Source organism: Bombina bombina, chromosome 11, assembly GCF_027579735.1.
Source record: "Bombina bombina isolate aBomBom1 chromosome 11, aBomBom1.pri, whole genome shotgun sequence".
Classification (NCBI taxonomy): domain Eukaryota; kingdom Metazoa; phylum Chordata; class Amphibia; order Anura; family Bombinatoridae; genus Bombina; species Bombina bombina.
The window spans coordinates 31,842,857-31,856,955 of record NC_069509.1 but is presented as its reverse complement, the minus strand read 5'-3'; the positions used below and the strand labels follow the sequence as shown (position 1 = coordinate 31,856,955).

General features: G+C 43.5%; 1 pseudogene; it reads left to right on the top strand.

The window, feature by feature from the left end:
* LOC128641626 (interferon-induced very large GTPase 1-like) overlaps positions 1–14,099 on the top strand; it is a 76,325-nt pseudogene that overhangs the window by 59,385 nt on the left and 2,841 nt on the right.

Sequence of the window (14,099 nt, the reverse complement as noted above, 5' to 3'; positions counted from 1 at the left end):
GTCCCAGGGTCCTTGCACGTGCCTTATTTTCTTGGGCATCGAAGTTGATTCGGTGGCAGGGCAGTGTCGTCTGCCACAAGAAAAAAATCAGCGCATGTTGGAGTCAGTACGCGCTATGAGAACAGAGCTGTATAGCTCCGTAAAAGACCTTCAAATCCTATTGGGTTTGCTGAACTTTGCTGGCAGGATTATTCCTATGGGTAGAATATTCCTCCGCAGACTCGAGAGGCAGCTGTGCGGGAAGAGGTCGCAGACCCGGAGGTTCCGGGTGTCTGCTGAGATGGTGGAAGATCTTAAGGTCTGGGAAGAATTTCTTCTCCACTTTAACGGGATCTGCCTGTGGCGGGAGGTGGTTCCTTCTAACGCAGCAATCCAGTTGTTCACTGATGCGGCTGGGTCCCACGGGTACGGGGCTTTCTTGGCCGGGCAATGGAGCGCCGGCCCATGGCCCGCCGCGTGGATAGATAGAGGCTTGGTCAGAAACCTATGCCTTCTTGAACTGTTTCCCATACTGGTCGCTCTTGACATTTGGGGCGATCAGCTTCGCGACCGTGAGGTTGTTTTCTGGACGGATAACATGAGCGTTGTTTATGCTGTCAACAGGCTCTCATCTAGTTCCCCACCGGTTGTGCGGTATTTGAGACTGTTGGTGCTGAGGTGTCTGCACCTGAATATTGTGTTCCGTGCTAAGCATGTCCCGGGCATTCAGAATAGGATTGCAGATGCGCTCTCCCGTTTTCAATGGGAAGCATTTTACACACTGGTGCCCGATGCAGACGCTAACGGATTGTCCTGTCCCACTTACTTATGGCAGGTGGCGCTGGATGGGGCCCCCTGATTGCGATGGTTCGTGCTTCCCTCGCTCCGTCTACCTGGGCTACCTATGTGAAATACTGGACGGAGTGGATCGCTTTTTGTGACTTCAGGTGCCGTCCCTCCTGTGACGGGGACCAGTGGGGCTTACTAGAATGGATTACCGAACTTAAAGGTAATGGTGTTTCGAAGACTGCGGTGGGATCACGCCTGGCGGCAGTGTCCTTTTTCTGCAAGTTGTATGGGCTTGCTGACTCTTCGAAGACCTTCCTGGTTAGGCAGGTGCTTCGGGCTGGGGGCGTATGGCTCCCAGGGTCAGGGATTTCAGGGAACCAGTTACCATCGAGCGTCTGGTAACGTTGTGCCGAGTCTTGCCGGCGGTTTGTTCATCCGCCTACGAGGCTACCCTGTTCTCAGCTGCCTTTGGGCTGGCTTTTCACGGGGCTCTTAGGGTAGGTGAAATTGTCCCGCCCTCTAAGAAGAAGACGGGCGGCCTTTTGCTGCCCCATGTTAGAGACGATGGGTCGTCTATTTTGGTCTTTCTCCCCAGATCCAAAACAGACCAGGAAGGGAGAGGTACCTGGTTAGCTTTGCCGGCCCATGATGATTCTGTTTGCTGCCCGGTCAGACTGATTAAGGCCTATATGGACGTGCGTCCTGAGGGTTTCTCACAATTTCTAGTTCACGAGGATGGTTCCCCGTTGACTAGGTTCCAGTTTAGAAAGGTATTGACCTGGGCAGCATCAAGGGCGGGTCTTGACCCAAGGGTCATTGCTCCCCATTCCTTCAGGGTGGGCGCGGCCACCACTGCCGCTAGTTTAGGATGGTCGGCTGACCATATTAGGGCTCTGGGGAGATGGAGGTCGCAAAGGTATCTTTTATATGTTAGGCCTTTGACTGTTTAGAAGTGACTATGTTATGCAGATGCAATGGTTAACCTCTGTTTCTTTTCTTAGGACCAAGGAGCGGTCCACTGAGAGTATGGATTACGGGGCATTCGTACATCCACTGGGCGGAGCTTCGGGCGATTGCGAGACCAGATGGGCGTCAGCTGGGGTTCCCCCCTTCCCGAGTCACTGTTAGGTGGTTAGGGCGCAGGGGGCTTATGTGGCAGGCTCTGCCTGAGTTGCTGCAGGGGGCCTTGCGCAGGTGGGAGAAACCCCATGTACTTATCATCCACGCAGGTGGAAATGATATGGGGCTCCTACCGTGCAAGCAGCTCAGTGCGGTTATTCAGTCGGATCTGCGCACGATTCAGGCATGGATTCCCCAAGTCAGGATAGGATGGTCTAACATCATTCCCAGGGTAGAATGGCGTCATATGCAGTCTCATCGCGCAGCTTTCCAGGTCCGCAAGAAAATTAACAGAGAAGTTAGGATTTTCCTAGGGCAGTCAGGAGGGTTTGTTGTGGAACATGGGAACATATCAACGGCTGAGAGGTGCCTCTACAGGAGGGACGGGGTGCACCTCTCTGAGAGGGGCATTGACCTGTTCCTCTGTAATTTGAGGCGTGCTATACTTAATCATCTATAGGTGTGGCGGCAAGAGGTGAGCCTGTTGGGCTATCTCTTGTGGCGGTTGGTCCGCGCCCCGGTTTGCCATCAGAGGTAGAGTGACGGCTGCCCAGGGGAGGGTGATCTCTGCAGGCGCGCGCCTGGGGTCCCTCCCATTCTAAGATGCCGAGAACTCCCTAAGCTTCTGCGGCAGCTGAGCTCCGCTTGTGTGGGCATTCACGGGCGCGGTCCATTCTTCCTAGCAGGGGGTTCCTACTCCTAGCCAGATTGCCGCCACATGTTTTAGCTGGCCCCGTTGAGTCCAGTCGGTTCTCACGTTCTACAATAAATGCGACCCTCGGGTCTTTTCCCATATATCTGTGTCTGCGTGGTTATTTAAGTATTACAGTTTTATGTAAAGTTATTAAGAGTTTATATTTGTACATAGTTACGTGTTGAGTCAGTTTTATGGCTCCAGTTTTTAAAGTTTATCCAGCAAGCCAGGAGGATAGGGCATTTAATTAATTAAGACAGTGGAGGGCAGCATAGCCCAGAACGAACATAATAATTAAGGCCCTTAGGAGTGTGCTGCTGTGAAGTTGCAACAATGTTGCATTAGTGAGGGTGGGGTTTAGCTTACCTTTAAGTAGTCAGCTCCCAAGGCCCAAACCCTCTTTTCCAGCTCGTCTTCACAGCGTCCCTCCCTCCCTCCCTGCATTGATTCATACGGCAATCTTTAGGCTGCTACATCACCAGGGTGTTTCAGCTAGGTGTCCGAGGCTGGATGAGAGCTACGCGGCTTGTTTCCTTAAGTCCAAGGACGGTAGTTTTTGACTCCCCAGGTAGTGGCATGGATACGCGTCTAGTCACACCTGGTCCTACTGGTTCGGAGATCTTTACTTTACACCCTGGTTAGGCGGTTGGTCCGCGCCCCGGTTTGCCATCAGAGGTAGAGTGACGGCTGCCCAGGGGAGGGTGATCTCTGCAGGCGCGCGCCTGGGGTCCCTCCCATTCTAAGATGCCGAGAACTCCCTAAGCTTCTGCGGCAGCTGAGCTCCGCTTGTGTGGGCATTCACGGGCGCGGTCCATTCTTCCTAGCAGGGGGTTCCTACTCCTAGCCAGATTGCCGCCACATGTTTTAGCTGGCCCCGTTGAGTCCAGCCGGTTCTCACGTTCTACAATAAATGCGACCCTCGGGTCTTTTCCCATATATCTGTGTCTGCGTGGTTATTTAAGTATTACAGTTTTATGTAAAGTTATTAAGAGTTTATATTTGTACATAGTTATGTGTTGAGTCAGTTTTATGGCTCCAGTTATTAAAGTTTATCCAGCAAGCCAGGAGGATAGGGCATTTAATTAATTATGTGTTTGTTCCTGTTTGTGCATGTGTGAGCAACAGTGTGTTTGTTCCTGTTGTGTATGTATGAGCAATTGTGTGTTTGTTCCTGTTTGTGTATGTGTAAGCAAGAGTGTGTTTGTTCCTGTTTGTGTATGTGTAAGCAAGAGTATGTTTGTTCCTGTTTGTGTATGTGTAAGCAAGAGTGTGTTTGTTCCTGTTTGTGCATGTGTGAGCAAGAGTGTGGTTGTTCCTGTTTGTGTATGTGTGAGCAAGAGTATGTTTGTTCCTGTATGTATGTGTAAGCAAATGTGTGTTTGTTTCTGTATGTATGTGTAAGCAAGAGTGTGTGTTCCAGTTTGTGTATGTGTGAGCAAGTCTGTGTTTGTTCCTGTTTGTGTATGTGTAAGCAAGAGTGTGTTTGTTCCTGTTTGTGTATGTGTAAGCAAGAGTGTGTTTGTTCCTTTTTGTTTATGTGTGAGCAAGAGTGTTTGTTCCTGTATGTGTGAGCAAGAGTGTGTTTGTTCCTGTTTGTGTATGTGTAAGCAAGAGTGTGTTTGTTCCTGTTTGTGTATGTGTGAGCAAGAGTGTGTTTGTTCCTGTTTGTGTATGTGTAAGCAAGAGTGTGTTTGTTCCTGTTTGTGTATGTATAAGCAAGAGTGTGTTTGTTCCTGTTTGTGTATGTGTGAGCAAGAGTGTGTTTGTTCCTGTTTGTGTATGTGTGAGCAAGTGTATTTGTTCCTGTTTGTGTATGTGTGAGCAAGAGTGTATTTGTTCCTGATTATGTATGTGTAAGCAAGAGTGTGTTTGTTCCTGTATGTATGTGTAAGCAAGAGTGTGTTTTGTTCCTGTTTGTGTATGTGTGAGCAAATGTTTGTTTGTTCCTGTTTATGTACTGTGTGTGTGAGCAAGAGTGTGTTTGTTCCTGTTTATGTATGTGTAAGCAAGAGTGTGTTTGTTCCTGTTTGTGTATGTGTGAGCAAGAGTGTGTTTGTTCCTGTTTGTGTTTGTGTGAGCAAGAGTGTGTTTGTTCCTGTATGTATGTGTAAGCAAGAGTGTGTGTTCCTGTTTGTGTATGTGTAAGCAAGAGTGTGTTTGTTCCTGTTTGTGTATGTGTGAGCAAGAGTGTGTTTGTTCCTGTTTGTGTATGTGTAAGCAAGAGTGTGTTTGTTCCTGTTTGTGTATGTATAAGCAAGAGTGTGTTTGTTCCTGTTTGTGTTTGTGTGAGCAAGAGTGTGTTTGTTCCTGTATGTATGTGTAAGCAAGAGTGTGTGTTCCTGTTTGTGTATGTGTGAGCAAGAGTGTGTTTGTTCCTGTTTGTGTATGTGTAAGCAAGAGTGTGTTTGTTCCTGTTTGTGTATTTGTAAGCAAGAGTGTGTTTGTTCCTGTTTGTGTATGTGTAAGGAAGAGTGTGTTTGTTCCTGTTTGTGTATGTGTGAGCAAGAGTGTGGTTGTTCCTGTGTGTGTATGTGTGAGCAAGAGTATGTTTGTTCCTGTATGTATGTGTAAGCAAGAGTGTGTTTGTTTCTGTATGTATGTGTAACCAAGAGTGTGTGTTCCTGTTTGTGTATGTGTGAGCAAGTGTGTGTTTGTTCCTGTTTGTTTGTATGTGTGTGAGCAATAGTGTGTTTGTTCCAGTTTGTGTATGTGTGAGCAAGAGTGTGTTTGTTCCTGTTTGTGTATGTGTGAGCAAGAGTATGTTTGTTCCTGTATGTATGTGTAAGCAAGAGTGTGTTTGTTCATGTATGTATGTGTAAGCAAGTGTGTGTGTTCCTGTTTGTGCATGTGTGAGCAAGAGTGTTTGTTCCTGTTTGTGTTTGTGTGAGCAAGTGTGTGTTTGTTCCTGTTGGTGTATATGTAAGCAAGAGTGTGTTTGTTCCTGTTTGTGTATGTGTAAGCAAGAGTGTGTTTGTTCCTGTTTGTGTATGTGTAAGCAAGAGTGTGTTTGTTCCTGTTGTGTATGTGTAAGCAATAGTGTGTTTGTTCCTGTTTGTGTATGTGTAAGCAAGAGTGTGTTTTTTCCTGTTTGTGTATGTGTAAGCAAGAGTGTGTTTGTTCCTGCTTATGTATGTGTGAGCAACAGTGTCCCCATCTTCAGACTTTAAAAACTCAACATAATTCATACCTTAAACTTTATAGCCCCAGCACTTCCAGTTTGTGGCAAGGGTGTTTGGTGCTGAGGCTAAAAAATTGTCCCTTTGTTCACATTTGTGTATGTGTTTGTCTAAGAGTGACAGTTTGTTCCTGTGTCTGTGTGTGTAAAAGTTTGAGTTTGTTCCTGTGTGTATGTGTAAGCAAGAGTGTGTTTGTTCCTGTTTGTGTATGTGTGAGCAATTGTGTGTTTGTTCCTGTTTGTGTATGTGTGAGCAAGAGTATGTTTGTTCCTGTATGTATGTGTAAGCAAGAGTGTGTTTGTTCCTGTATGTATGTGTAAGCAGGAGTGTGTGTTCCTGTTTGTGTATGTGTGAGCAAGTGTGTGTTTGTTCCTGTATGTATGTGTAAGCAAGAGTGTGTTTGTTCCTGTTTGTGTATGTGTGAGCAAGAGTGTGCTTGTTCCTGTTTGTGTATGTGTGAGCAAGAGTATGTTTGTTCCTGTATGTATGTGTAAGCAAGAGTGTGTGTTCCTGTTTGTGTATGTGTATGCAAGAGTGTGTGTTCCTGTTTGTGTATGTGTGAGCAAGTGTGTGTTTGTTCCTGTTTGTGTAAGCAAGAGTGTGTTTGTTCCTGTTTGTGTATGTGTAAGCAAGAGTGTGTTTGTTCCTGTTTGTGTATGTGTGAGCAATTGTGTGTTTGTTCCTGTTTGTGTATGTATGAGCAAGAGTGTGGTTGTTCCTGTTTGTGTATGTGTGAGCAAGAGTATGTTTGTTCCTGTATGTATGTGTAAGCAAGAGTGTGTTTGTTTCTGTATGTATGTGTAACCAAGAGTGTGTGTTCCAGTTTGTGTATGTGTGAGCAAGTGTGTGTGTGTTCCTGTTTGTGTATGTGTAAGCAAGAGTGTGTTTGTTCCTGTTTGTGTATGTGTAAGCAAGAGTGTGTTTGTTCCTGTTTGTGTATGTGTGAGCAAGAGTGTTTGTTCCTGTATGTGTGAGCAAGAGTGTGTTTGTTCCTGTATGTATGTGTAAGCAAGAGTGTGTTTGTTCCTGTATGTATGTGTAAGCAAGTGTGTGTGTTCTTGTTTGTGCATGTGTGAGCAAGAGTGTTTGTTCCTGTTTGTGTATGTGTGAGCAAGTGTGTGTTTCTCCCTGTTTGTGTATGTGTAAGCAAGAGTGTGTTTGTTCCTGTTTATGTATGTGTAAGCAAGAGTGTGTTTGTTCCTGTTTGTGTATGTGTAAGCAAGAGTGTGTTTGTTCCTGTTTGTGCATGTGTGAGCAACAGTGTGTTTGTTCCTGTTGTGTATGTATGAGCAAGTGTGTGTTTGTTCCTGTTTGTGTATGTGTAAGCAAGAGTGTGTTTGTTCCTGTTTGTGTATGTGTAAGCAAGAGTATGTTTGTTCCTGTTTGTGTATGTGTAAGCAAGAGTGTGTTTGTTCCTGTTTGTGCATGTGTGAGCAAGAGTGTGGTTGTTCCTGTTTGTGTATGTGTGAGCAAGAGTATGTTTGTTCCTGTATGTATGTGTAAGCAAATGTGTGTTTGTTTCTGTATGTATGTGTAAGCAAGAGTGTGTGTTCCAGTTTGTGTATGTGTGAGCAAGTCTGTGTTTGTTTCTGTTTGTGTATGTGTAAGCAAGTGTGTGTTTGTTCCTGTTTGTGTATGTGTAAGCAAGAGTGTGTTTGTTCCTGGTTGTGTATGTGTGAGCAAGAGTGTTTGTTCCTGTATGTGTGAGCAAGAGTGTGTTTGTTCCTGTTTGTGTATGTGTGAGCAAGAGTGTGTTTGTCCCTTTGTTCACATTTGTGTATGTGTTTGTCTAAGAGTGACAGTTTGTTCCTGTGTCTGTGTGTGTAAAAGTTTGAGTTTGTTCCTGTGTGTATGTGTAAGCAAGAGTGTGTTTGTTCCTGTTTGTGTATATGTGAGCAAAAGTGTGTTTGTTCCTGTTTATGTATGTGTAAGCAAGAGTGTGTTTGTTCCTGTTTGTGTATGTGTGAGCAAGAGTGTGCTTGTTCCTGTTTGTGTATGTGTGAGCAAGTGTATTTGTTCCTGTTTGTGTATGTGTGAGTAAGAGTGTATTTGTTCCTGATTATGTATGTGTAAGCAAGAGTGTGCTTGTCCCCATCTTCAGACTTTAAAAACTCAACATAATTCATACCTTAAACTTTATAGCCCCAGCACTTCCAGTTTGTGGCAAGGGTGTTTGGTGCTGAGGCTACAAAATTGTCCCTTTGTTCACATTTGTGTAGGTGTTTGTCTAAGAGTGACAGTTTGTTCCTGTGTCTGTGTGTGTAAAAGTTTGAGTTTGTTCCTGTGTGTATGTGTAAGCAAGAGTGTGTTTGTTCCTGTTTGTGTATGTGTGAGCAATTGTGTGTTTGTTCCTGTTTGTGTATGTGTGAGCAAGAGTATGTTTGTTCCTGTATGTATGTGTAAGCAAGAGTATGTTTGTTCCTGTATGTATGTGTAAGCAGGAGTGTGTGTTCCTGTTTGTGTATGTGTGAGCAAGTGTGTGTTTGTTCCTGTATGTATGTGTAAGCAAGAGTGTGTGTTGCTGTTTGTGTATGTGTATGCAAGAGTGTGTGTTCCTGTTTGTGTATGTGTGAGCAAGTGTGTGTTTGTTCCTGTTTGTGTATGTGTAAGCAAGAGTGTGTTTGTTCCTGTTTGTGTATGTGTGAGCAAGAGTATGTTTGTTCCTGTATGCATGTGTAAGCAAGAGTGTGTGTTCCTGTTTGTGTATGTGTATGCAAGAGTGTGTGTTCCTGTTTGCGTATGTGTGAGCAAGTGTGTGTTTGTTCCTGTTTGTGTATGTGTAAGCAAGTGTGTTTGTTCCTGTTTGTGTATGTGTGAGCAAGAGTGTGCTTGTTCCTGTTTGTGTATGTGTGAGCAAGAGTATGTTTGTTCCTGTATGCATGTGTAAGCAAGAGTGTGTGTTCCTGTTTGTGTATGTGTATGCAAGAGTGTGTGTTCCTGTTTGTGTATGTGTGAGCACGTGTGTGTTTGTTCCTGTTTGTGTATGTGTAAGCAAGAGTGTGTTTGTTCCTGTTTGTGTATGTGTAAGCAAGTGTGTTTGTTCCTGTTTGTGTATGTGTGAGCAAGAGTGTGTTTGTTCCTGTTTGTGTATGTATGTATGAGCAAGAGTGTGGTTGTTCCTGTTTGTGTATGTGTGAGCAAGAGTATGTTTGTTCCTGTATGTATGTGTAAGCAAGAGTGTGTTTGTTTCTGTATGTATGTGTAACCAAGAGTGTGTGTTCCAGTTTGTGTATGTGTGAGCAAGTGTGTGTGTGTTCCTGTTTGTGTATGTGTAAGCAAGAGTGTGTTTGTTCCTGTTTGTGTATGTGTAAGCAAGAGTGTGTTTGTTCCTGTTTGTGTATGTGTGAGCAAGAGTTTGTTCCTGTATGTGTGAGCAAGAGTGTGTTTGTTCCTGTATGTATGTGTAAGCAAGAGTGTGTTTGTTCCTGTATGTATGTGTAAGCAAGTGTGTGTGTTCCTGTTTGTGCATGTGTGAGCAAGAGTGTTTGTTCCTGTTTGTGTATGTGTGAGCAAGTGTGTGTTTGTTCCTGTTTGTGTATGTGTAAGCAAGAGTGTGTTTGTTCCTGTTTATGTATGTGTAAGCAAGAGTGTGTTTGTTCCTGTTTGTGTATGTGTAAGCAAGAGTGTGTTTGTTCCTGTTTGTGCATGTGTGAGCAACAGTGTGTTTGTTCCTGTTGTGTATGTATGAGCAATTGTGTGTTTGTTCCTGTTTGTGTATGTGTAAGCAAGAGTGTGTTTGTTCCTGTTTGTGTATGTGTAAGCAAGAGTATGTTTGTTCCTGTTTGTGTATGTGTAAGCAAGAGTGTGTTTGTTCCTGTTTGTGCATGTGTGAGCAAGAGTGTGGTTGTTCCTGTTTGTGTATGTGTGAGCAAGAGTATGTTTGTTCCTGTATGTATGTGTAAGCAAATGTGTGTTTGTTTCTGTATGTATGTGTAAGCAAGAGTGTGTGTTCCAGTTTGTGTATGTGTGAGCAAGTCTGTGTTTGTTCCTGTTTGTGTATGTGTAAGCAAGAGTGTGTTTGTTCCTGTTTGTGTATGTGTAAGCAAGAGTGTGTTTGTTCCTTTTTGTTTATGTGTGAGCAAAAGTGTTTGTTCCTGTATGTGTGAGCAAGAGTGTGTTTGTTCCTGTTTGTGTATGTGTGAGCAAGAGTGTGTTTGTTCCTGTTTGTGTATGTGTGAGCAAGAGTGTGTTTGTTCCTGTTTGTGTATGTGTAAGCAAGAGTGTGTTTGTTCCTGTTTGTGTATGTATAAGCAAGAGTGTGTTTGTTCCTGTTTGTGTATGTGTGAGCAAGAGTGTGTTTGTTCCTGTTTGTGTATGTGTGAGCAAGTGTATTTGTTCCTGTTTGTGTATGTGTGAGCAAGAGTGTATTTGTTCCTGATTATGTATGTGTAAGCAAGAGTGTGTTTGTTCCTGTATGTATGTGTAAGCAAGAGTGTGTTTTGTTCCTGTTTGTGTATGTGTGAGCAAAAGTTTGTTTGTTCCTGTTTATGTACTGTGTGTGTGAGCAAGAGTGTGTTTGTTCCTGTTTATGTATGTGTAAGCAAGAGTGTGTTTGTTCCTGTTTGTGTATGTGTGAGCAAGAGTGTGTTTGTTCCTGTTTGTGTTTGTGTGAGCAAGAGTGTGTTTGTTCCTGTATGTATGTGTAAGCAAGAGTGTGTGTTCCTGTTTGTGTATGTGTAAGCAAGAGTGTGTTTGTTCCTGTTTGTGTATGTGTGAGCAAGAGTGTGTTTGTTCCTGTTTGTGTATGTGTGAGCAAGAGTGTGTTTGTTCCTGTTTGTGTATGTATAAGCAAGAGTGTGTTTGTTCCTGTTTGTGTTTGTGTGAGCAAGAGTGTGTTTGTTCCTGTATGTATGTGTAAGCAAGAGTGTGTGTTCCTGTTTGTGTATGTGTGAGCAAGAGTGTGTTTGTTCCTGTTTGTGTATGTGTAAGCAAGAGTGTGTTTGTTCCTGTTTGTGTATTTGTAAGCAAGAGTGTGTTTGTTCCTGTTTGTGTATTTGTAAGCAAGAGTGTGTTTGTTCCTGTTTGTGTATGTGTAAGCAAGAGTGTGTTTGTTCCTGTTTGTGTATGTGTGAGCAAGAGTGTGGTTGTTCCTGTGTGTGTATGTGTAAGCAAGAGTATGTTTGTTCCTGTATGTATGTGTATGCAAGAGTGTGTTTGTTTCTGTATGTATGTGTAACCAAGAGTGTGTGTTCCTGTTTGTGTATGTGTGAGCAAGTGTGTGTTTGTTCCTGTTTGTTTGTGTGTGTGTGAGCAATAGTGGGTTTGTTCCTGTTTGTGTATGTGTGAGCAAGAGTGTGTTTGTTCCTGTTTGTGTATGTGTGAGCAAGAGTATGTTTGTTCCTGTATGTATGTGTAAGCAAGAGTGTGTTTGTTCATGTATGTATGTGTAAGCAAGTGTGTGTGTTCCTGTTTGTGCATGTGTGAGCAAGAGTGTTTGTTCCTGTTTGTGTTTGTGTGAGCAAGTGTGTGTTTGTTCCTGTTGGTGTATGTGTAAGCAAGAGTGTGTTTGTTCCTATTTGTGTATGTGTAAGCAAGAGTGTGTTTGTTCCTGTTTGTGTATGTGTAAGCAAGAGTGTGTTTGTTCCTGTTTGTGCATGTGTGAGCAAGAGTGTGTTTGTTCCTGTTTGTGTATGTTTGAGCAAGTGTTTGTTTGTTCCTGTTTGTGTATGTGTAAGCAAGAGTGTGTTTGTTTTTTGTTTGTGTATGTGTAAGCAAGAGTGTGTTTGTTCCTGTTTGTGTATGTGTAAGCAAGAGTGTGTTTGTTCCTGTTTGTGCATGTGTGAGCAAGAGTGTGGTTGTTCCTGTTTGTGTATGTGTGAGCAAGAGTATGTTTGTTCCTGTATATATGTGTAATCAAGAGTGTGTTTGTTTTTGTATGTATGTGTAAGCAAGAGTGTGTGTTCCTGTTTGTGTATGTGTGAGCAAGTCTGTGTTTGTTCCTGTTTGTGTATGTGTAAGCAAGAGTGCGTTTGTTCCTGTTTGTGTATGTGTAAGCAAGAGTGTGTTTGTTCCTGTTTGTGTATGTGTGAGCAAGAGTGTTTGTTCCTGTTTGTGTATGTGTGAGCAAGAGTGTGTTTGTTCCTGTTTGTGTATGTGTGAGCAAGAGTGTGTTTGTTCCTGTTTGTGTATGTGTAAGCAAGAGTGTGTTTGTTCCTGTTTGTGTATGTGTAAGCAAGAGTGTTTTTGTTCCTGTTTGTGTATATGTAAGCAAGAGTGTGTTTGTTCCTGTTTGTGTATATGTGAGCAAGAGTGTGTTGTTCCTGTTTAGGTATGTGTAAGCAAGAGTGTGTTTGTTCCTGTTTGTGTATGTGTGAGCAAGAGTGTGTTTGTTCCTGTTTGTGTATGTGTGAGCAAGTGTATTTGTTCCTGTTTGTGTATGTGTGAGCAAGAGTGTATTTGTTCCTGATTGTGTATGTGTAAGCAAGAGTGTGTTTGTTCCTGTATGTATGTGTAAGCAAGAGTGTGTTTGTTCCTGTTTGTGTATGTGTGAGCAAAAGTGTGTTTGTTCCTGTTTATGTACTGTATGTGTGAGCAAGAGTGTGTTTGTTCCTGTTTATGTATGTGTAAGCAAGAGGGGGGGAATGAAAGGTAGCAGAGTCTCCTGTAATGGAGTTAAGGGATGAGCATGACAGGCTAATGAAAATCCCAGTGCAGTGTAGTAGCAACAATGTTGCAAAGTAAGGGGAGGTCTTAGGCTTACCACTTATAAGGGAAGTTCTGGAACAATCTGGCCTCTTCTACCTGGGATTTTCAAGGAGAAAGTTCTGTGTCATCCTTCCTAGTGAAGATGTCTCGTTCCAGGAGAAGTGCTGCTGTGCCCATTCACTTCAGAGAGACGTCTGGGAGATCCTTGTGAAATGCACCTGGAATAGAGGAAGAAGTTGAGGATGTGGTGCCACCAACTCCGGTTAAAGAGAGGCCTGTATCCTCTGCTATCCCACCCAGCCATGCTGTAATTACAACTTCCCCACCCCTGGGGGCTGTATCTGCCAGGCCTGGTACTGCTATGGTTACAGGCCAGGCAGATGCAGGAGCTGAAGGGGTACCTTCGCGCTTAGAGAGGGCATTGGAGGCTGGCCTGGGGGACCTTACGGCCTCTGGCATGTCCCAAGAGGCGGTGGCGGCTGTTGTGGGCCTGTTTAAGGCTCTCACTGCCGCTGTTCTGCCTCCGGTTGTACCCCCTGCATTGTCAGGGCCTAATGCCACCCCCCCTCCGCCCAGGCCTCCTGGGCCTAATCCGGGTGCATCATTGGTGGCGCAGTCCGCGGCGATGTTGGGGCCCAGTACCACCCACCCTCCGAACAGGCCTCCAGGTCCTGACCCCAGCGCTTCATTGGTGGCTCAGTCGGAGCCTGTGTAAGGATGCAGTACCTTTAAGTCTCTCTCCACCCCTTTCTCTCCTAAGCTACTTAACCTCACTTCCTTTGAGCAGACATTGCTTGAGTATTTTGTTAATAGTCTAGCTGTATCTTACTCTGGATTTAACAACCTCAAATCAGGCTACCTTTTCATAAGAATTTTGGAACATTTATTCAGTTTCCTTTTTGTTTCAAGCAGTGATTAAATAGCTGTTTTCCTCAATTCATTCCTGAGTGATTTCCTGTGCCTATCAGCCTCATTTTGGCTTCTGACCTCCTGTCAGCTTGCTAGGAATCCTGCTTACAAGGAACTTTGTGAATCTACACACATCTCTGAAGCAGCTGGGATATTTGTATAACAAACCTCCATTTAGCAGACTGCAATCCTCTTCATTTCAGCTCTCTGTTGTGCATCTATTTGCAAGCCTGAAATCGCAAGTATAACTTTTGTATAAGGAATTACCTGACATTGTTTGTTTGCTTGCTTGAACTTTTACTACTATATTTCTGTGCTTTGCTTGAAAAAAACCCTCTTGTTCTGACATTCAGATACATTTGTATACATGTTCCTGAACTCTAAAATATTATTCAAAGTATCTATTGCTAGGCATATATTTATATTACTTGCTTGTCTCTGCACAATTTGTTTTCATGTTAAATGAGAACCCTTGCAACACTTAATTAAATCTGCTGATTTTGTTCATTGCTAAGGTTAATAACATTTTTCCTTAGAAGCAAATCTCAGCTACAAAACTACAATTTATAAACACAAGATTTTAACACACATACTGTTAAAACCTTACATAATACTCAAGCCATAAAAAAGAAAAATTATATATTAAAATGGATCCTAAAGAAATCAGTTCTCAATTTGAAACACTTAATCACAAAATTGATTACTTAGCTAGGGGTTTAACTGAGCTCCAGGCAGAAAATGCAGCACTAAAGAGTGTTCTTAAAGACATAGTAACACCAAAATCAAGT